This window comes from Onychostoma macrolepis, chromosome 22 (assembly GCF_012432095.1).
Source record: "Onychostoma macrolepis isolate SWU-2019 chromosome 22, ASM1243209v1, whole genome shotgun sequence".
Taxonomy (NCBI): domain Eukaryota; kingdom Metazoa; phylum Chordata; class Actinopteri; order Cypriniformes; family Cyprinidae; genus Onychostoma; species Onychostoma macrolepis.
Genome location: NC_081176.1, coordinates 36,480,226 through 36,504,882, shown reverse-complemented (window position 1 = coordinate 36,504,882; position 24,657 = coordinate 36,480,226). Strand labels below are relative to the sequence as shown.

General features: G+C 41.1%; 1 pseudogene; it reads right to left on the bottom strand.

The window, feature by feature from the left end:
* Positions 1–1,159: 1,159 nt before the first annotated feature.
* On the bottom strand, positions 1,160–24,252 carry LOC131529716 (patched domain-containing protein 3-like; annotated as a pseudogene).
* Between the last annotated feature and the right edge of the window lie 405 nt (positions 24,253–24,657).

The window sequence follows — 24,657 nt, the reverse complement described above, 5'->3', positions numbered from 1 at the left end:
AAACACAGAACACCGAGATTGCTTACAAGACATTTTTGACATTACAGCTGCTCAAGCATGGAGAAAATGGAGGACAGCGTGCAACCAAACACAACTTCCCGAGGGCAGAAACTCCTAGTGAGACTGATTTGGTTTAATGGGGATTAAAGGGGTCAAAAATTCACTTTTACATGTTGTTTGAACTGAAATGTGTCTTTACACAACCACCCTATAATGATAAAAGGTTACACTTTATTTTGATAGTCCACTTTAGACATTCTACTAACTATAAGTAACTTAGCAACTACATGTCAACTAATTCTCATTAATTTGCAGCTACATATCTACTAACTCTCAGAGAAGACTGTTAGGGTAGGTTTAGGGTTAGTAGAATAAGTTGATATATACTTGCAAAGTTTCTCATAGTCAGTATGTTGTATGTTGTGGACCCATCAAAATAAAGTGTTAGAATTATTAAGCAGAGTGTCTACTAATACTCTTAATGACTGCTAGTTGACGTGTAGTTGCAAAGTTACTTACTGTTAGTAGAATGTCTAAAGTGGACTATCAAAATAAAGTGTTACCTGATAAAAGTCCACCCAGGTTTTTTTTTTTTTTTAAATCGCCATAAATCATAACCCCTTTTTCAAATCAAGCTGTTCCCAGATTCTTGGCTGTGTGACGTCACACAGACCCAGGCCCCTCCCATGACTATTGACGGACACTGATGTTTTAGCATAGACCTGCCCTGAGTGAGCTGTTATCAGTCTGCCGCTGTTTCACCGCCGGAGCAGATGTAGACAAGAATGTCTCCTAAGCGATTGAATAATGAACATAGCAGTCGTCATTTACTCCCGACATCTGAGCCACTGAAGACACAGTGGATTACCTTTGTTTTAAAGGAACGTGCCCCCAGTCTACCTAAATGTGTCTATGTTCGTGCGAACCATTTGTGATCCAGCTTTACCTCCAGAAGAAGTGAGTATAAGGTTTTTTTTAATGAATCTTTTCAAATTGCCTTTCCTAATAATGTGCTAATTAGCGGCTAAAACTTAGACACAGAGAACTGCTCATAAGCCCACAAAGAGAGGCGGGGTGAGCAGAGCTCATTAGCATTTAAAGGAAATGCACGAAACAGGTCGCTGTGAACAGAGCTGTTTTTGACAGGGTAAAAGGGTGTCGTTTAACACTACTATTACAAAATTTGAACCAAAGTATGTTATAGACTTTTCATTAAGACCCTAAAGAATAATATCAACTTGTACAAAATGGGCAGCCGATGACCCCTTTAAAAAATAAGGAGCGGGTGGATTTTTATCATTGTAGGGTGGTTGTGTTCACACACTACCAACACACATTTATGTCCAGACACCATTTAAAAGTGAATTTTGCATAATAAGTGCCCTTTAAACCTGTTCTAATGTTTGTTACTGTCAGCGTGTCCTCAGAGAGAACAGAAACACATGTGTAAAAGCTACTGATAATATGCTTAACATTTCACTCCTGCGTACAAATGCAAGACTGCTAACATGACACTTTAAACTTGTATGGTTGCTCATTTTGAAATTAATTAGGCAGACCATACAATATGCACAGTGATATAGAGTACAAGAGCATTCACTTGTCTTAGATGTTGATTTCTGATGCTCTCTGAAGACCGTTACAACTGCTACAGCAAGCACTAGCAAAGTATCTGAATGTTGAGCAGCATGCTCATTGGCTGCCTATACAAAAAGAACCAATTAGTTTTGCCATGTCATAATGATGTCAGATTGAGTTTGACCTATCGGACTGTGCCATCTACAGTTTCATGACAGAACTTTGGATATAAAATATATAATACTTTTGTAATCATTTTGCTAAGTAACTGTAATTTAATTATACTTTTTTTTTTTTTTTCTCAGTAGCTGTAACAGATTAGTTACATTTATTTTGTAATTAAATTGACACTGGAGCACAAGAGTATATAGAAATTAACAACGATTAATACATTTTACAAATAAAAATTTCAGAAATGTAAGCTCAGTTAATAGTCAGAATCAGGACACTCATTCAGACTCACAAGCTTACAGGCAATCGCGTCACTGTGTTCTGTTAGATTTTTTTTTTTTTCATGACAAGTGCCGAGGAAGGTGAGGAACACAGGTATGAATGCGATGCCATGGACGGCCCCAAACAGAATGACTAAGAACATGATCTTGAAGAAGGTCCTGAAGATGTAGCTTTTGGCAGCCGCGAGCACCACCACACCTGCGATAGTGGACACCGCACCCTGAACGATCGGATAGCCCAGTTTATTAATGGCATCCGTGGCCTTCTCATTTGCTGAGGATTTTTCACTTGACACAAAAGCATAGGAAATGTGAGCAGAGAAGTCCACAGAAAACCCGATACAGATAACAAGATTAATCATAGACACAGAGTCTAAACTAACATCCCACAATGCCATGAAACCGGCCACTCCCACAATGACAGATGCGATGGAAAATGTCACCCAAAGAGAGCATAGAGGGTTTGGGATCAGCAGGAGTGAAATAACTAACATCGCACATGTAGCAACTACTATATTTTGGATTGTATTACTGATGATGACGGCATATTGGTCGAAATAGATGAACGCGGGGTGGTACACAATCAGATCAACGGGTGTAGGCAACTTGCCACATTTTTCTGCTGTTTCTCTAAATGCATTGAGCATGTTCTTCTCATCGATCGCTGTGCGGATGTTCACCGTCTGAACGAACATACGTGATGCATGAATTTGATTGTTAGTGAAATTAACATCTTGACTAAAACCAGAAAGATTAAGAAATGCAGTTAAATAGCTTTTGAATTGCATTTCATTGTCTAAATTGAAACCAGGACGCAGTCCAAACTGCATGTATGCACTCAGCCAAGAAACAGGTGGAATGCCTGAATCTGCCATTGTCAGATTTTGAAAATTTTCCAAACACAAGTCAAGACTTTTGCGAGCAGTTGGGTTCCAGTACTGAAAATTCTCATCCTTTATAACTAACATAACATTTGGACCAAAATCAGAGAAGAATTCATCCTCATTGTCATAGTAATCACCAACATATGAGCCGTCTGCCGCTAAATGTTTCAGATCTAGACCTTCCTGTATTTGGAAGCATCCGTAGATACTGACTGCCAAATACCCGGCGTAGATCAGACACACGAGCACCTTAACCCACACTCTTGTCAGAAAAGGGCCGTAATAGTTTTTAAAGAATGAATCCATTGGCATTTCAAACTCCTTACGTGTGTTTTTATCATACGCCCCACCAACACAACAAACATTACCATCACCACTGGCTTCTGGGACTCTCATGCAGGTCAGCCAGTGTCTGTTGCCTTTCTCTCGCCTTCCGTTCAGTGCAAGACACGCGCCGAAGAAGGTGATGTTGAAGATGTAGCAGAACAGAAGAGCTGTGCTGGTGTACATGCAGAAAGACTGAACTGAGCCAAACGGAGTGAGGAGACCGATGTAGAACGCCAGCACATCCGTCAGCGTGGTGATCGTGATGGACACTCCGGCCTCTTTATACGTTTCTGCTAAGCGAACCTCAACGGCTTTATCAACTTCAGTCTTCTGCCAGCAGGAGATCATAATGAACATGTCATCAACACCAACACCTGGAGGGAAGCAGAGACTGTGAGCCTGTGAACATCAGCTGTGGGACGCCTACTAGTTGAGGAAACGAATGACACTTAGGCTTGCCACACACTTGAAGATTTTAAGGCTCGATTTACACCCTTGAACGATCAGGAGGTGTGGCCCGATTCGAGGCTTGCCGCAAACAAATTTTTGTCCAAAAATCCTTTATTGTGTGGTGTCATTACGATTATTTAACTGCTCCCGATTGAGACGGTGCGTCCCGAACTCAAACTGTAAATGTCAAACAAACTCTTGATCTGATGTGATACCCACGACAGCCAATGAGGGCGAGCAAGCATCACCTACCGGATTCTGTGTGCTTCTATAGCTGAAACCTGGCAGCCATAAACATGCCACGAAAGCAGAGTATGAGACACAACATCACCCTTTTTTTTCTGTTTTTTTCACTGTACAACAGAACGAGTGCCAGGAGAGCTAGCTAACGACGCTGATTATCCTCTATTTGTTTTTCTTCTTTCGTCACGTTTGATCTTGCGAGTCTCCGTGAGATCTCGTATCACTGTGAAACCGGTGCTACAATCTTCAAGTGTGTGGTCTCGTGGTCTGGTTGAATCATCTAGTGTGCGTTCAGAGGATTATAAGGCTAAAAATTGGTTGAAACTTTCTTCATGTCTGTTGTCTAAAATAGTTAAGATTTGAAAATCGTCTAGTGTGTCCCAGGCCTTACCAAGAATCAGAAAGGGGGCTGAGGCCACAGTCATGGCAAATGGCATCCCACAGAACAGCAGCAGTCCAAAGCTGGCCAACACAGCCATACCAGCGGAGAGGACGCCGAACGTGGCCACCCACACCTTTGTCCTGACACAGTCTAACCTGTGGAAGGACACAATGGATAAATGACATAGCCAGCGGTAGAATGAATAGTGCTTATGTGATTATTTTTAATTCTTTATACCTCGAACAAGACAGAACCGAAATTGTAATAGCCAGGAAATACGTAACAGAGAAGAGGGGGATGACAGAGTCTGAATTGGTCTCAAACTCATTCTGTCTTGATACTGATGTAAAGTAAGACACATGGACCTGTGGAAAAAAAGAACAGCAAAACACTGTTCCATATAATTGTGTCCTGTATGTATACACAAAAGTGTTTTATTATGTCGAATCACAATGCAGAACTAATTCTTACAAATTACAACAGGACATGACAAGCGGAAAAATCAAACAAATATATGTGTATTCAGTTCATTAACTTGGTACATTTGAATTGCTGTCCAAATTACTTTTGGTGCTTGACCAGTTGATTAGATAATGTCATATGAGGTGCTTTTACACAAACAATGATCATTAGGTATCTGTATATGTGTAGATATAACTCATTATTCACAATCATTTCTCTGTCTTACCGTTTTCTGTTCTGTGTAGTTTGAGAGGAGTTCTAGAAAGCCATCAAGCCAGTCAGAGTTTTCATTTATCTTCTCCTCATCTAGAAAATAAAAAAGCTTAACTGCTTTTGCACTGGTTATCTCTGAGCCATCTGGCTTTAGCTCTGCACCACCGATACTTGTTCCCAAAAATGTGCCATTATTCATCGGATATGTTATAGTTGTAGAACCTATTTCAGTAGCATTGTAATTTATAATGTCTAAAATTGCATTTGGCATGCACCTTCCCTTTGTTTTGGCACAGAGGTTTTCAAACGTGTTTCCTGTCTCTAAACTTTTCACTTGTCTGTCTAACTCAATAATGTCTTTAAAAGCTGCTTCAGTTAATATATTTTTTCCATGCAAGCCTGTGATGATCAAAGAGGCGTAAGTGCCTTCAGATGCAAGCCGTAACTGAGAAAACTCTTCAGACTGTGGGAAATGTTTCACCACAATCGCCCTTCCAGCTTGGCAGGTCCATTGACGGGCGTGAACTGGTCTTCAATATCATTTGCCTTCCTCTCCTGAAGAAACATGAAACCAGCTCCAAGGCCAGCAGCTACACACATAGCCAATAAAAGAAACACACATGGATGTCTACCAACAAAACAACCAAGTTTTGCAAAGGCCAGAGCCAGAGGCCTTTCGATGCAGTCTGTTTTGCAGTTTGCCATCGTCTAGTTTCACTTCAGCAGTCGTGTCCTTCTTCAAAGCCTCTGCAACAGCTTTTGTAAAGGAGAAGCTCTGGATTGTTCAGACAGTCCTTGAAAACTGGTGACTCCGGTAAGTGAGTAAGGGCTCGGAGAGTTACATCCAAAAAAAAAAGGTTAATATGTTGGGTCACATCTGTGAGCAATTGGGCTGCACAAGGTAAAAAGGTGTGTGTGTGATCTGAAATAGAGTAAAAATTGTGCAAATTAGATATAAACAATATTACAATCCTTTAGTGAAATTATATGAAACATTTCTATACTGAACAGTAACAAATAAACAACTGTCTGAAATTTGCTGACAATTCCACAATTATGATAGCACAACATGTCAAAATAATCTTAATATAGCTAACAGATCAACATTTATTTGTAAAAATTATAACAACACAATATAGCATGTTTCTTGAGAAACTAGTATGTTACATGCTACATAGATTAACAAATAACGCCATATTGGGCAAATACAGATTTACTAGATTATTGCAACAAAGTGTCTACAGATATAAACAGGTTAACTTTAAGAGTTTTTAAGACCTTTTTAATACCACCTTATGTGAAATTTAAGACCAAACCTGTGATGAAAATGCAAATGTAATATTTAATGAGTTTTATGTAAAAGCAAAACAAAATATCATCACTGTCGTAAATTCTACTGGGATCTGTGTCGAATCAACCACATTTCAGAAACCTTCCCAGTTCAAATTTTTGATTTTGTCAATATATATATATATTTTTTTTTCTGAAGAAAGAAGAATTTATGTACAGTGATAAAAGCCAAAATATTAAATGTCATGGATGTATATTTACTGAGTAATCCAGTATTTTGTGGGAGTGCATAAACAGCCAGGTCTGGTGGCGTGTGATGAGGCACACCTGAGGTGAATGGGTCCGTGTGTGTTTTGATAGTTTGTGTTTCAGTTTGAAATTAAATAAGCAAAAAAATGCACACTATAGGCTATTCATTGCAAATCCGTTCACCGTGCCATTCAGCGTGAGCACCGGTCCACTGTGGCATATTTTTGCTCATTATGATTTTTTCAGTCGATACTGGAATGCGCATGAACTACAAAACCTATTTTACCTAATTATCTTTTATTTTCCTCTCAAAAATGTAAAATGTGTTGTGTTTTTTTTAAACATGCAGAAAACTAAAATAAGCAATTAATCAGTTGAAAATCTTTACTGTGCGTGAACAAATTTACATTAATATTCTTATTGGCTTCCCAGATAACAAGAGTCTGGGCCAAATCTGGCTTAAATTCGGCAGTTCTGGCTTCATTCTGGCATTGTTTTTTCACAATCAATGCATTTTTTATTTATTTAATTACTTTTTTCTTTTTTTTATGTATATAGATTCTGCAAGTTATAACAAAAATCAGGCTCGTGTAGCCTATTTATGAGATCAACATTCTTTTTTTCAGAAATTTAAGTGTACTTTTCATAGTCTACACTCTAAAAAATGCTGATTTGAGCCTTTTGGGTTATTTTTTCAGTTTTTGGGTAGTTTTAGTGTTACCCAGCTCCTGGGTCAGACGTAACCCAGCGGTTGAGTTATTTATTGCGGGGAAGTTTTCTGGAGAGAGCGGTTCTAAGTGCCATCGAATTGATGCATTTCTTCGGTAAATATAGGTTTGTGTAAATTTAATTGTATATATAAAATCGTTACTGTGCTGTATATCGTTCAGTTTCATGGAGGCAGTGGCAGTATATTTCGGCTATGAGTGAAACGCAGGGCGGCGGTCTCAGCTGTGAGCAGTTACCTACCGAACACGACTCAAGCTCGGGCACGAGAGCCAGCGCCGTTACGGTGGAAACGAATAACAGAGGCTGGACGATTACACATGAATTACTTCTGTTTAATTTTTACTTTTAATGTTTGTTTAAATAGGCAATATGTATACGGTATACATAAAAACGACAAACACAATGTAGTAAATGCTGTAAACAATGCTGTAAATGATAAATAAAGAAAGTCATCATGCAAACTAGTCGTTGTGTGGAGTATTTTACAAAAGTTAAGAGAATTTAAGTTCATCTGTAAACATTATTTCATGTATGAAGTAAAAAAAGAAGCTATATTATAATAAAAATGAATCAACCCATTAGCTGAGTTAAACAAATAACTCAAGTTGCTGGGTAAAATTAACCCCAAATGCGTTTTGTCCTATATTTACCCAGCCCTTGGTGTTTTTTAGAGTGTATTTTTAGCTTTAAACACCAAAACTAGAGAGCTTCCAGTAGGTTATTTTAACTAGGCTATATGTTATTAAATTGTAGGCTATATATATCAAATTATTTTATTTACAAGTTTCGTGTTTGTGTTTTTGCCGTTTTATTCGTTGCATTTGAAAATTAGGCTACTTCTACACTAGTAGTCTACATAATTTAAATTTAATCAATTAAAGTTTAGAAACAGGTTTATTTTATTTTCAAAGTAAACCCCCCCACCGCAAAAAAATTTGCATGTCCCCTCATTTTGTGCGCCAACCCTGATAGAGGCATTTACATTTTGACAACAATAAAGACTTCAGTCACATGAATGACTGTAAATAATTAATTAACGAAATGTAACGTATCCTAACTGCATGAGCTTAATCAGATTTGTCAGACTTTGTTTTTACAAAAAAAATATCTGGGGGACCCCCTACGTCTGTTTCTTTTTATAAAATCTGTGCTTCTCATACATTCTGCGCTGTCTATGGGTAGCGCAGCATCACCATACAGATTTAACTACACGCACAGCTAAATAAAACAGGCTGGGTGCAGATTAAAATATCTGAAATAGGCCTAAATATTTGTGTGAAACGCGTTAGGTTGCACAGAAGAAAGCCCGATCTAGGACCTGCTCCGTGCAGCAGCAGAGGACTATTATTTTGCTGAACGAACTGAGGATGACGTCACGGGCTCAGATTTGGTTGACCAATCGGCAGAAAGGGGCGTGTCATGACCACCCACAAGGGGAAAATTAATTTTGAAGTCGTTTATCCGTTTCCTACCCGTGAACCAAAAAAACGGGAATCAAGCCAAAATCAATTTTTTCCTTTTTTTGGAACAAATGAAAAAAAAGAAAAAACGACCGTTTCTTGTTTCTGCTTATTTCATTTCAAATTGAAAAACAAACTATCAAAATGTACATGGACCTGAATGGAACCTTGTCACCGCCGCTGTTAAATGCAGACTGCATCTGTCCTCGAGAGGCCGAATGGAAGTGGAATGGAGCAGCATAGCGGTGCTGTAAAACACATCCGAACAAGCTAGATTCTGCCAGGAGCATCTATGCTTATATAGAGAAGAAATTAAACATGAATGCTGCTGTGTTGACTGCCAGTGTTGGGTAAGTTACTCAAAAAAGTAATCCACTACAAATTACTAATTACTTCTTTAAAATTGTAATTTGATTACTGATTACTGCATTTAAAATGTAATCAGATTACTAACTACTTTACTTTCAAATTACTTCCAAGTTTACTTTACTTTTCAAGTTACCAAACCTAAAAAAATACACTACAAAGTGAAACTCATAGTACTTTCATTAATTTAATATTGACTGAAAAATTACATGAGTATTATTTGTATACACTAATATCAACAAAACTTTTTTTATTCATTTTTTGGTTTTGTAAAATAAAGAAAACAAATAGGGTGCGCTTTCTGAATTCTCAGTCTCCGTGAATATCTTCCTGAAATGAGTCACTAAAGTGAACGATGATGACACGAGAAACATATCTAAAGAAATCTTGAAGTGTCTATTTTTACATGAAGTCAGTCATGTCGAAAACAAATATTCTCTGATAAAATAATCTGTATGAAGCCAATGCGAGGTACAGTCTTTCCCATCTGAGCTCACCTATAATGCGTTTCAAAGATGGCCGCCGAGTAGGGCTGGGCGGTATATCGAGTTTGTACGATATATCGATATATTTACGATATGAAGCAATACCGTTAATATCGATATACAGTAGTTTGATATGAGCGTATCTGAAAAAATATCTAGTGAGGATACAGACTGAACTGCTGCATAGAAAGTGCATAATACAATTTGTTCTAAACATGTGACAAGCTTTATATGAAGGGCTTTAAAAATCTCATAAGTATCCTATGGCTTCTAATTTCAGTTTAAAGTGGCTCACACTCAGATGCTCTGACAGAAAGGCTGCGTGTGCCGCTGACAGAGACGCTACTCGTGCTGTTTAAAGGGGTCATCAGATGGCCATTTTACACAAGTTGATATGATTATTTTTAGGGTGATTATTAATGAAAAGTCTATAACATACTTTGGTTAAAATTTCTCAGTGGTAGTGTAAAAAGACACCTTCTTTACCCTGTCAAAAACAGCTCTGTTTTCAGCACGCTGATCTAGTCCATGTTTCTTTAAATCAGGGGTCAGCAAATAAGTTTGGCATCGGCCCAAAAAAAAAAAAATCACCACTAGATGGCGGGCCAGAACATAGTTAAAGGATAATTTAAGAAATTAATTGATAAAGAATTGCCTGTGACAGACTGTTCCAGTGTCTTTTGTAAATTGTAGTGAGCTGTTACTCTGTGTTAAATCCTGTAGGAGGACAGTCATTATTAACAAAAAGCCACATTTGTGTGGCGCTGTCCGGCAGAGTATGTGAGCGGAGTGGAGCGGAGTGGAGCGGCAACAATATTCCCTCCACACTCCGAGCATTTAATAATCACCCCGCTCCGCTCCGGCTGCACTCCTCGCTCACTGATATCAGAAACACCGCTCCGCGGCTAAAGTATTTCAGTATATTTGAAATATCACAGTTCTGTTCATAGCGTATATTAAAAAATAAAATAAATAAAATAATAGGAGAGTTTCAAAGTGGCTTATTGGAACAGTTCAAACTTTTTTCCTACCCCATGACAAACATGGTTGTCAGCATTAAAATGTATAATTTTGTTTGTGATGAAAATAACAGTAGGTTTTCGTTTTTTACCTATGGATCGATGCATTTCTTACAAATTTCTGCTCATTCTGTAAGATTACATTTGTTGAATGCATTATTGAGAGAGCGACTGCGTGTGAATAAGTGTTGTAGTACTTGTTTAAATCATGCTTTCAGCTGAAAATATTCAGTATCTAGAAGGAACAAACAAATTCCTTGAGAACTATAACTTCCCACTTATGAATTCTTGCTAAATATGCAGTTATATTACGGGTTGTTGGCATGAATTGTACACGTGATGGAGCGCTCTTGGAGCGAGTGAAAACCACGACACTCCCGACTTTTAAAAAATCTGCTCCTCACTCCAGTCAAAATCACACCGCTCCGCTCACGTACTCTGATTGTGAGTAGCCTAACTGTTGCTGTCATGACAGGTCTATTTCACAACCAGCCGCTAGCACAATAATCTGGCTGCGGGCGCGGGCCAGATATTATTGCTGGCAGGCCAGTTTTTGCTAGTGAGCTCTGCTGACTCCGCCCCTCTCTTCTGTGGAGTGACGAGCAGACCATATATATGTGTAGGTCCCTATTCGACTGCTCCAGATACGATGACGCGTCAGCCATCTCGCATTCACCATAATAATCAATGAATATTCAAAGATATACAAGCGTATAACTTGCTGTTGTAGAAGCACACAGTCAATGCGCTCAAAGATTCGCAGACCGTTCCAAAAATGGCGGATGGCTTACGTATCGCGGCCCATAGAAACAGTCCATAATGAGGCATCTAGGTATATATCTATGAAGCATATTACTAAACTTCAGCCGCAAAACTGGCTAACTAGCACATTATTAGGAAAGGTGATTTGCAAAGATTCATAAAAACCCTTATACTCACTTCTTCTGTAGATAAAGCTGGATCACGAATGATTCACGCAAACATAGACGCATTTACGTAGATCGGGGATCGGTGGATTCCCTTCAAAGCGAAAGTAATGTTAATCCTCTGCGTCTTCAGCGGCTCAGATGTCGGGAGTAACTGACGACTCCTATATTCATTATTACATCCAACAACTAAAGCTTAATCAGCTTAATCTGAGACATCTTGTCTTCCCTGCACTGGAGGTGGACAGCTCTCAGCTCACTCAGGGCGGGTCTAAGGTAAGACGACTTGTCAATCAACGATCGTGGGAGGGGCCTGTACAGAACTACATCATTCTGACAGGACTCTCAGAACGGCCTGATTTGAGAAAGCGGATTTTAAAATAGGGATTTAACATTTTTTATCGTTATAGGATGGATGTGTACACACACTTCCAACACACATTTATGTTCAAACAACTTGTAAAGTGAATTTTGCATCGATGACCCCTTTAATGTGTTTGAGGCGTGCTGTTTTCCTAAATGCATAACTTACACTTCACAGGTATATTCTCCATCTGTAAATGTTAGAAAGCCATGGAAATATTTCCACTTTGCAGTCAGAAGTGCGTGAGCTTTTGCTTTGCGATTCTCCGCTAAACTTCACAGACTTCATTTAGAATGAGCGCCGCCACGCGCAATAACTCTGACTAAAATATACATTTTGCTGAAATGTTTGTAGCTGGAAAATAAATGTGACATATGTAGGATTTTAAACCGACAAGTAAGTGTATTTGTACACAGTAAAACCTCCAGTGTTAAATCAACACTCCCAGTGTATATATAATCCACAAGAACTACAACTGACTTCAGCCACAGCCTTAGATGAAATCAACACAAGATAAAAGAAGACATTAAATCTCTCAAGATCTCAGCAGAGGATTATTAAACAACTCCATAAACAGCATCACCAGCTTCACACGTTACTAACCAGATTGACTTTAGATGTTGATGCTTTAGTTTTGTTTGAATTACCATTATCGAGGTCAGTGTTTGCTTTAGTTGGGCTCTCGACCCTTGACTTAAAACATTACAATTTCTTTGGCTGTTATAACTGCGTGTTTGTTTAGACATGTTAGTTATGGCATTCGGGTGTTGATGGTTAGACTTCTATAAAGAAATCACCATCATTTAGTGATTTCTGTAACTGATTTCATTCAGAGCATGTCATTGATTGATTACTTTTTTTTATTTTGATCGCATAAAATATAAAGCTTCATCCATCATTTTTAAGATTAATTTGAAAGACTTTTAAAAGTAAATCAGCACTAAAATGTCCAAACTGCATTATCATACAGGCATCAAGACTCAGCGTATGAATCTCAACAATGGTGATAATCAACATATTCAGATAAAAAGATCATCTGTGAACATCACAAAACACGCTACTAAAAGTCACAACAAAATAGTAAGAATAAAAGGAAATAGTAAGACAGCTGCATAATTTATTCATGTTGCATTGCATGCTGGGAGCCATGGATGAGTTTTGATTGGTGCTCCCAGAATGCACTGCAACATGGAGCTTTATGTTGATTGTCACCATTGTTGAGATTCATATGCTGATTCTTGAAGTCTGTTTGATGAAGAAAAGTAAACTTTCAGTGCAGAATAAGTTTCAAGTCTTTTAGATTAATATTAAAACTGTCAGGTCTTAAACTACACAATCTCAAAATTAATTAATAAATCTACCAGTGACTATACTCGGAGTAAAACCAGTTATTCAAGCCACTATACACTGATTATGTCTTTAGTAACATAAGCAACTCCTGATGACATTTTCGCTTGGCTTTTTTTCTTTGCGCCATAACTAACATGTCTAAACAAACACGCAGTTACAGCAGCCAAAGTAATTGTAAAGTTTTAAGTCAAGGGTCAAGAGCCCAACTAAAGTAAACACTGACCTCGATAATGGTAATTCAAACAAAACTAACGCATCAAAATCTAAAGTCAATCTAGTTAGTAACTGGTGATGCTGTTTATGGAGTTGTTTAATCATCCTCTGCTGAGATCTTGAGAGATTTAATTGCTTTTATCTAGTGTTGATTTCATCTGAGGCTGTGGCTGAAGTCAGCTGTAGTTCTTGTATTTCTGCTCGTCTCGTCTCTTTTTGTCTGTTCTTCTTTCTCTTTCTTTCAATGGTTCAGTTTGTTAACAGCAGATGTTCTTCATTAATGCTCAATCATCACCAATTACTAAACTAATTATCTCATTAACTTTAACACTGCTTCAGTGTTACTTTTTAACACTCTGAGTGTGGATTATATATACACTGGGAGTGTTGATTTAACACTGGAGGTTTTACTATGTATGATAGCACAAACTGTAAAGTGTAATGGGGTAATCAAAATAGTCTTTTTACTCAATTAGTCTGTGCTTTTTTATTATTTTCAATTTTAGTTTAGTAAATTTAACTTCTGTTTTAAAAGCATTATTTTTGTTTTTAGATTGCAATGTTACAATGTTAGAATGTAATGCGATTTTAACCCTTTTTTGCACATAATATATGCCTTCATGCTTACATTCACTTTATTTGTTTAATCAAAATACAAAATACCAAGATATATACCGTATACCACACATCAGCCAAAAAATACTGAGATATGAATTTTTGCTTATATCGCCCAGCCCTACTACCGAGTGACATGACTTTGAACGAACCCCTGTCACAAAATTCCTGATTGAATGCTTTCCCATAGAGATGGAATTCGCCGTCTAATTTGCTCCTGAGCAAGCGGGAAAAGCTGCTGATTAATACTGAACAGAGCTGATATAGGAATGCTGCGATAGGTATTGTATTCCTGTAGGTAGATGTGATCAGCTGAGAATCAGCCGATGCAAGCCTGACTCACGTGACCTGCCAGAACTAACGCTAACGCTTCATTTGAATTGAACTGTTTAATGCATATAAAATACACTTTTTTCGCATTGACAAAATTGTGGTGTGGTGCAGTTCATCATATGGTGTGACAATTAGAATTGTGACAAAAATTTTGACTTTTTTTAGTTATAAAAATCATTTTAAAAAAAGTAAATGGAACAAAAGAGAAATAGTATCAGCAATAATCACAAGCATTTTGTTATATTTATAACAGGGTTTGTCAGAATTAATCAAAAATACCTGGAAAGTCTGAGGAGAGATGTCTTACTTTGCATGATGATTTAGAAAAATGAAAGAAAAAAAAAGTTAAATCTTAAGATAAGAATGATAAAGATTTATGGTGAAATTATTTACTTAAACAGAATATATCCTATTTTCATTTTATATATTTTATGTTGCACCATATTTGAATAAGTCCAATTTCCAATACAAAATCTAAAAGACCACAATATTTTTGGAAATTCAAGAGTCAGTACAATACAACTCAATATTTGTTATGCCTAATATTTGATTTGTAAAATAAATAAATATATATATATATTTTTTTTTAGACTTATATGTCAACCACTCAGGTTCAAAGTAAAAGCAAACAAATGTTGTTGTTTGTTAAGGCCCTACACAGGTTTATGCCCACACTTCCTCCAAAGTGTAGCTCAGTGCGGTTGGTTGAGGGGTTTTGGCGTCTCCATGTGGCCCTGTTCGGTGTAAGTTTTATTTTTATTTATTTATTTATTTTTATCAGTTATATTTATGAATTTATATATTTGGGATCTTTGGTGTCCTTTCAGAGTCTCCAAGTGTCCTTTTTTTAATCTTTTTTCTTTTTTTTTAAAACCTTTTAATTTATCTTGACATAAGCTTGTAGAAAATACAGTTTAGTGAGAATCACCCTTCAGTCTTTTGGTTTGGCTGGATAAGTAAATAATGGCAATGAATGTATGAATCAAAATAAATGGTAGATGCTTATTTTCATAAGTGTGTGATTAATCACACAAAAAGGGTGTGACTAATCTGATATAAAAATAAATAAATAATAATAATAATATCTATAATTTCCAGCTCTAGGAAATACAGTAGTAATAATAAAGATAAGCCCACATTTATCAGACAATCAGAATATGCTATTCAATACAACAAGCGCTACTGTAACATCTCATAACGAAATAACACACAGTAGTAACACATTAGCAGACAACAACAGCAGCGTTCGTGTTTCATTTCTTCTCTATGCGAGCATTTAGTTGCTCCTGACAGAATCTAGCTTGTTCGGATGTGGTATGACTCCTGCTCACAGTTTCGACAGAAATAGGCTCATCTAAAAACAGCCGTAGCGACTTTTGTTTTTGTGCGATGATTTATGACTCACAGATCCATATATAACGGTTCCTCTTCAGGAACTCGAGCTGCGTCCAAGAACGCTAGGAGAACGCCTCCAGCGTGACCACGCTCTGATACAAACGTAATCTGTCCAAAGGATGGGCGAGACGTCACGGGCGGGTGACGTAATGGCCAGGAGGCATAAAAGCACGTGCGGTGGAACCGGCGTCAGCTTTTGTCATTCAGCTACCGCTACTCTGTGTGTCTGTCGATCTGTGTTGTGAGTCTTATTTAGTGTTGTTTGTCACTTGAAATAAGCTCCACAATGTCTAAAGTGCAGAGAAACTAGCACTTGGGCGAGAGCAGATCGCATTACAGGCTGTGTTTTTCACTAACAGTCCGTGTGTGGTCTGCTTGAGAGCAGAGCACGCAGAGTCAGCTCTCGAGGGAGCTGACTGCCCGCTTGTGAGCGTTTGTCGCTGCGTATGCTTACTCTCAGAGGGCTCTCTTTGAGGAGGGAGCTTTCACATGCGTTCCTTGCGTTGCCGGCCCGCTTTCGCCGAGGCGGAGCAGCGGCTGCGCTCGCGGGGATCGCAGATGGATCAGGTGGAGGGAATGAAGACGGGCGAGCCCCTATCTTCTTCCTTCCCATCAGATCCAGCGCCCGCTCTCTGGGTTCGGAAGCCCCGCGGGTACTTCCCCCCAGAGAGAGAGGGCGCGACGCTCCGCCTGTCTTTCTCCGAGGAGGTAGACGTGGTGAAGGGTGTCGATGAGCTTTGTAAAATCGCAGTGTTTGCACAAGCTTATTATGAACGAGGTTGTCATTATAGCAGTGTCCCTGCTTAGGAACGGAGTTCGCGCTGTCAGCTCGAAAAAAAGGGGCTGATCGTGCTTCTCCCCGCCGTATGATCTCGCGGTTAAAAAGGAACCGGTCCGCCGCTGCTGAGGCACGGCGGCGAATGAGATCACGGGATCGCATATAGATCTGGCGGACGGGTTGGAGACGGGTTCGCCTCTCCACCTGCAATCCCCAGATCTAGCGCTCGCTGGGCTGGAAGCCCCGCGGTGCGGTTCTTCCCTTGAGTGAGAGCTCACTGTTGCAGCGCCGTTGCCGAGGCGACGCGTGTATTATGTCATTCTCGCTCGTTTCATGAATCCTTTCATATCAGACCGTGTTTACTTGTCTGGTTGTTTTCTCCATTTAATTTTGAGGAATTAAATGATCTATTTCATCTAACTAGGAGAAGTTAGATGTGTATGTGTAAGGAGCCTAAGAAAACTTGGGATTTTCTCGGTAAGAGCACTATGTTTTACTTCTCTTCCTCTGAGGAGGTTGATGTGGTCAGCAGGGGCTGCTGGGCGGAGCAGCCCCAACCGTGTTCCAGCTCCTCCTATAGGGAGCGTCACTTCTCGTACTCCCAGTATGTTGGAGTCAGAGTGGCGCCCCGGCCGAGGCCTTCTAGCAGAAGGTGGATCTGCGGACCGTCACTCTCGCTGGATAGTCTTTGGCTAAAACATCCTGCTGCCTATGGCCCAGGACTTCTGAGGGCCGGCCCTCTGGGGAAGAGCGGCATACACGGTGCCCGTCTCTCCTCAGTGCCCTCAGGAGATCGGTCTGCCAACCCTGCCACGCACAGTGTTCCAGGGCGCAGCGATCTCCAGCGAGCATACATCTCAGTTTCTTCCGCCCGGAAACGTAGCGGAGCTGAGATGCTCGCCACCTTCGGGTCTCTAGAGCAGCTAGTTTGGCTTTCTCCTGCCGGTGTGCCGTTCCAGGATACCGAACTAGCCGCTTTGATTATACCAGATGCCAGTCTCCAGAGACTGGTTCCTTAGTAGGCACCTGGCGGTGTGGGAGCCCCTGCCAAGCGTGTCTCATTGGGTCCTGCATTGCAGGCTCTGGTTCTACCAGTCTAGTCTTCCTTGAAGATGACGTGAGTCTGAGGACAGTCGCTCAATAGGAGACTTCGGCTGAGGCAGTCCTGGTGCCCATGGCCCAGAACTTATGAGGGCAGGCCCTCTGGGAAGAGCGGCGACACCGTGGTACACGGTGCCCGTCTCTCCTCAGTGCCCTCAGGAGATCGGTCTGCCAACCCTGCCACGTACAGTGTTCCAGGGCGCAGCGATCTCCAGCGAGCATACATCTCAGTTTCTTCCGCCCGGAAACGTAGCGGAGCTGAGATGCTCGCCACCTTCGGGTCTCTAGAGCAGCTAGTTTGGCTTTCTCCTGCCGGTGTGCCGTTCAGGATACCGAACTAGCCGCTTTGATTATACCAGATGCCAGTCTCCAGAGACTGGTTCCCTTAGTAGGCACCTGGCGGTGTGGGAGCCCCTGCCAAGCGTGTCTCATTGGGTCCTGCATTGCAGGCTCTGGTTCTACCAGTCTAGTCTTCCTTGAAGATGACGTGAGTCTGAGGACAGTCGCTTCAATAGGAGACTTCGGCTGAGGCAGTCCTGGTGCCCATGGCCCAGAACTTATGAGGGCAGGCCCTCTGGGAAGAGCGGCGTACACCGCGGTACACGGTGCCCGTCTCTCCTCAGTGCCCTCAGGAGATCGGTCTGCCAACCCTGCCACGTCGGCCAAACGTAGCGGAGCTGAGATGCTCGCCACCCCCTTCAGGGGTTTCTAGAGCAGCTAGTTTGGCTGTCTCCTGCCAGCGTGCCATTCCAGGACACCGAGCTAGCCGCCCTGGTTATACCAGAGGCCAGTCTTGAGAAACTGGTTCCCTTAGTAGACTATTTGGCAGCGTGAAAACTACTGCCAAATGTGTCTCCATGGGACCTGCATACTGTAGAAAGAGGCTACAGAATCCAGTTTGGTTCTCCTCCGCCTGCTTTCAACGGGTTGAATCCCACTCTGGTGGGCCCCGAGCAGGTTCTGGTAATGGAACGAGAAGTAGAGTACTCTCTTGAGAGAGGAGGCCATCGAGGTGGTCCCTCCTCACGAAAGAGATTCCGGTTCTACAGCCGGTACTTCATAGTTCCCAAGAAGGATGAAGGGTTGGCGTCCCATTTTAGATCTGCATCAGTTGAACCACTCAGTCAGCAGACTGAAGTTCAAGATGCTCAAACAGGTCGTGTCTCAGATCAGGTCCGAGGACGGGTTTGTCGCGATCGATCTAAAAGACGCATACTTCCATATCTCCATCCTTCCCACTCACAGGGAGTTCCTGAGGTTTGCTTTCGAGGGCGAAGCTCACCAATATCGGGTTCTTCCCTTCGGCCTAACACTCACCACGCACTTTTACAAAGTGTGTGGATGCCGCGTTAGCTCCGTTGCGGCTACAAGGCATCCGCATATCCACTTTGGTTGATTCTTGCTCTATCAGAGCAGATGGCGGCTCAACATCGAGATGTTGTTCTTGCTCACATGAAAGTGTTGGGGTTAAGACTGAACGCCAAGAAGAGTGTGCTTTCTCCATTACAGAGAACCACTTATCTTGGTGTGGTGTGGGATTCGACCACGATGCAGGCACGTGTGTCCCCTGCTCGGATCGAGTCAATCCTCACAGCAGTCAGGAGAGTGAAAGAAGGCCAGTCACTCAACAGTGGTGGCTCAAGACCAAGGGGTTCTCCCCAAGGGGAAAACCGCTTCACATGATCAAGGTCACGTGGTGGTGCCTACGTGCCTTAGACATGTGGAGACATCCTTGGTTCTTGTCTCAGGGCCTGGTGTTGGGAGCTCCGTGTTGCTGCGTACGCTAGCAACGGACGTGTCCCTCACCCTGCCCGCAGTCTGTGGAGTACTCGCCGTCTCATGTGGCACTTCAACTGCCTGGAGATGCTGGCGGTGTTTCACAGAAACACTTTCTCCCAGACCTAGAGATCGCTGGTGTTGGTGCGATAGCACCGAAAACACTGCGGTGGTCTCTTACATCAACCACCGAGGAGGTCTGCGTTCACGCCCCCTGCACAGGCTGGCGTACCAGATCCTTGGGTGGTCCCAGGACAAACTCCTCTCGCTGAGAGCAGTTCACATGCCTGGGCATCTCAGTGTGGGAGCAGACATCCCGTCGAGGCAGGGGCTGAGGCCCGGGGAATGGATGCTTCACCCTGAGGGGGTGAAGCACATTTGGAGAGTGTTTGGCCAGGCTCAGGTGGACCTCTTCGCTACTCAGGTAAGTATACAGCGCAGGTCCCCTCTGGTACTCTCTAAATTCATCCAGCTCCACTGGGGCTGGATGCCATGGTACAGACGTGGCCGAGGCTTCGTCTGTACATTTTTCCCCGAACGCTCTGCTCCCGGGAGTTCTGGCGAGAGTGCGCTGGCACGAGGTCAGTCTACTTCTGGTAGCACCGTTCTGGCCGGGCCGAGTATGGTTCTCGGACCTGATTTCTCTCCTCGACGGCTCTCCATGGGAGATTCCCGTCAGGAGGATCTCCTCACAAGCGGGGTCTGTCACCCCGCCCGGAGCTTTGAAGTTGTGGGTGTGGCCCTGAGGGGCACAGCCCATAGCTTCCGGTCTCCCAACCGAGGTTGTTGAGACCTTCCTCCAATCCAGAGCTCCTCAGCGAGGAAACTATACACCTTGAAGTGGAACTTTTCACTTCTTGGTGCGGAGACCGCCAGCTCGACCCAGTCAACTGCCCGATTGGTACAGTTCTGGAGTTCGTGCGGGCCTGTTCCTCCGCAGGGTTAACCCACTCCACCCTGAGGGTTTACGTGGCGGCTATACCGGCCTACCGCGCCCTTCTCGGTGGCCTTTCAGTGGGTAGGCACCCCTAGTTACATGTTTTCTCCTCAACACAGGGACTTGTACACCCTGAAGTGAAGTGTCACTTCATGGTGCAGAGGTTGCCAGCTCGACCCAGTCAACTGCCCGATTGGTACAGTTCTGGAGTTTGTGCGGGCCTGTTCCTCCGCAGGGTTAACCCACTCCACCCTGAGGGTTTACGTGGCGGCTATACCGGCCTACCGCGCCCTTCTCGGTGACCTTCAGTGGGTAGACACCCCCTAGTACATGTTTCCTCCAGAGGCTGAGGCCTCCGGCCAGAGAGCGTTTGTTATGTGGTGGATCAGGATGCTATTCCATAGCCTCGAGTCCTCTTCTCTCCCTCTTGGGGATCAAGACTCACTCTTCAGAAGTTGGCCTTCGGGACGCAGGCCCCGCTCACCTAGCCACCTGTGGCCTTTTTTCTCTCGCCCTAGCTGTGCTCCATCCACACTAGGCAGGGATTTGTCAGTCTGGCGGCGTGGGGATCTCGTTCCCCTAGCGTTCTTGGACGCAGCTCGAGTTCCTGAAGAGGAACGTCTTAGGTTACGTATGTAACCCCAGTTCCTCGAGGAACGAGACGCTGCGTCTCAAGGCCATACTTCCGGCATCCCTACGAGCGGTTGCTTCATTCCTGAAGCTGACGCCGGTTCCACCGCACGTGCACTGTGAAAAAAAATCTGTTAAATTTACGGAAAAATACCGGCAGCTGTGGTTGCCAGAATTTTACCGTGAAAAATACGGTAGCAAAATTTTAGGATTTACAGAACTGTTTAAATTTACAGTGAAAAACCGTATCTCATTAACTGATACAATGTTAATACACAAACCTTTCAGTTAACTCATTTTATTTGCAGAAACCGACTACGCTTAAATTATCCAACTGCCATTTGTTTATAAACTAATATTTGTAATGTTTATGTAATGTGAGCATAAGAGCATTGAGAACTATTTTGTTTAAGTCCATGAAGAAAATCTTACTGATTTATGCAAAGCCATCAATTCAACTCAAATCTCTTGCAAATAACAGCAGCGCACATACATACGTGATCAAAACTATCAAAGATATTCTCATTACATCAGTAACTACACAGTTACTGCCTTTAAATAAAGCAACATGCAGCATAACATCAGTGTCTCTCTGTCCGTCCTTGACTTAAACACAGGCTCTACTCTCCAGCACAATGGTGACCCACAAAACACAACAGGAAGTTGACTGTTAGCTTTTACAGTATTTTGCTGTTTTTTTGTCTTGATTTTACGGTGAAACACCGGCAGCTGTGGTTGCCAGTAATCTACTGTTTTTTTTCAGTTTGCTTCCGTAAATTAAATTTACGGTATATTTCTGTTAAAATTAGATTTCACAGTATGTTTTGTCATCTCACAAATTTAACCCCTTTAATCCCACAGCAAAATCCTCAGTTTTAAAGAGCACTTCTATGTGTCCACACTACAGAGTGTTGAAGTAACACTGAAGCAGTGATGAATTAATGAGATAATTAAGTGACTAATTAAATTAGGATTGAGCTTTATTGATGAACACCTGCTGTTAACAAGTAGAATCATTGAAGGAACGAGAAACAAGAGCAGAGAAACAAAACTTACAGCTAAAGCCAAGATGAAATCAACTGAAATAAAACACATGACATCTCTCAAGATTTCAGAAGAGGGTGATTAAACAACTCCACAAATAGCATCTTATTACTAACCACTTTTACTTTATTTATGTCATATGTGTACAAAAGCTCTTATTGAGATTTTAGTTGTTGTACTTTCATTTGAAGTCACCATATTGGCGATCAGTGGTTGCTTTAGTTGGAATCTTGAATCGTGACTCTTTAACGTTGGTTTTTGTTTGGTTGCTTTAATTAGCTGTTTTTATTAAGCACAGTTTTTAAAGCAAAAGCACCAATCGAATCTGTCATCATCGGAGACTGATGTTTGTGATGTCAAAACTAACATGATCTAGTTTAATTCACTGATTATCCCATGTTAAGTCTCTTATTAAACGTTTAATATGTTAATTGCACCATTGATACTACAGCAATCAAATGTTGTGAAACAGCTCTAACCAGAATATGCACAAATGAATGTATTGAACTACGGCAGAACTTAAACACACACAGACATCAGCAATCAGCGTATGAATCTCAAAATTGGTGACAATCAAAAATGATATAAAAAAAAAACGGTTCAACTCTGAACATCACAAAACAGTCTACTGAAAAGTAACAACAAAAACAACACCAAAATAAAAGCAAATAAAGAAAATATTAAGAACATTCAGCTGCATAATTTATTCATGCTGCAGTGCATGCTGGGAGTTTTGTACTGGCACCCAGCATGCTTTATGCATGAATTGTTTTTATTATTAATAGTCACCATTGTTGAGGTTCATGTGCTGATTCCTGATGTCTGTGTTTCTAAATGGTGCTGTGGCTCTGAAGGTTTTGTGAATGAAAGGTTTTTAAATTCTTTCATGGTTTGTCAGCTTAATTTGTAGAGTAATATTACTACCATACACAATGTGAAATTAATTACAAATCTCCCATATTGTTTGACACTAACTGATGATGACCACCTCTTTTAAGTTTTAACCAAAACTACTTAACTACAATTCCTCTTGGCTTTTCTTGTCATAACGAATGTGCTTTACAAACACAGTCACAACAGCCAAAGAAAAACTAACCTTAAAGAGTCAAGGGTCAAGAGCATAACTAAAGCAAACACCGATCACCAAGATGGTGAGGTCAAACAAAACATTTGAAATAAAATATAAACCTCTGTTAATTCGTAGATATATGACAGAAATGAAGTCAAACTGGTTAGTAATAAGTGGAGCTGGTGATGCTGTTTGTGGAGTTGTTTAATCATCCTCTGCTGTTTTATTTCAGTTGATTTCATTTAAGGCTGTGGCTGTATGTCAGTTGTAGTTTTGTTTCTTGTTCTTTCCTTCAGTGATTGTGTTTGTTAACAGCAGGTGTTCATCAGTGTCTGAATTCACTCATATGTTCTCAATCACTCTGTCTAGTGGACTATATAGTGAAGTAATGTAGGACTAGTGAATGAGGGTGTAGGGAGTGGTTTCAGACACAGTCTATGAGTGTCGACTCTGAGGCTACTTTCTCGAAAACAAAGGTTAGATCTATTACAGTTATTCACTGTATATAGTAAGGAAACTTACTCTTAATCATTTAACAGGTTATTACTGTGGTATTTTACAGTTTTTTATTGTTAAAATCACAATCATTTTTTACAGTGTGCTTTTATGCCTCCTGGCCATTACGTCACCCGCCCGTGACCTCTCGCCCATCCTTTGGACAGATTACATTTGTATCAGAGCGTGGTCACGCTGGAGGCGTTCTCCTAGCGTTCTTGGACGCAGCTCGAGTTCCTGAAGAGGAACTGGGGTTACATACGTAACCTAAGACGTTTTCCACGCAGAGCAGAAAACGCATTTAGCAAGGCTAAAGAAAACAGTTACACTCCGTTTGGGCGATGCGAGCGTCGAGAAAATCTTAAAATTATTATTTTACAAAAAAAATAAAAATAGATACGTTATGTGACTAATATCAGCTATTCGTGAATTGTGCCTGACGCGCTGAGGAAACGCTTCCAGTAAACTCCGGTTCGCGTTTGAGCGTAATATAATAATAGAATATAACATATAATACAATATATAATGCCGAGAGGACATTACTTGACTTACCAATAACTTTGATGGAAACGGTTCTGTTCCACGTTCTTCTGAAAAGGCGTGTCATCTACAGACTTTCAGTTTCGCTTTCTTCTTCTTCTCTCGTTGTCAGGCGGGTTGAGAAGCAGCTGATCTGGATGTGAAAGCCAAGCGCAAGCCACTCTATATTTAGGGGTGCATTTCATGTCAGCCAAAAAGTCAGGAAATCAGTATTCTTTTTTTAATAAATAAACTAGGTGGTTGAACAATCCCCTTAATATGCTAAAATAATTATTTGGCAAACTTAAGCTCTGATGACTTTTTAAATACATTAATGAAAATTAACATTTAATTCATTATTTTGTCAACTGTGTTACTGACAAATGCGGTGCCAAATGAAACATGAATGAAGTACCACATGTTTGACAACACATTTGTTTGAAGGTTTTTGAGTCTATTCACCAGAGTTTTTACGGTTATGAATTTGGGGCTTCATAATGGGTGTTCTGTGGGATGCTATCAT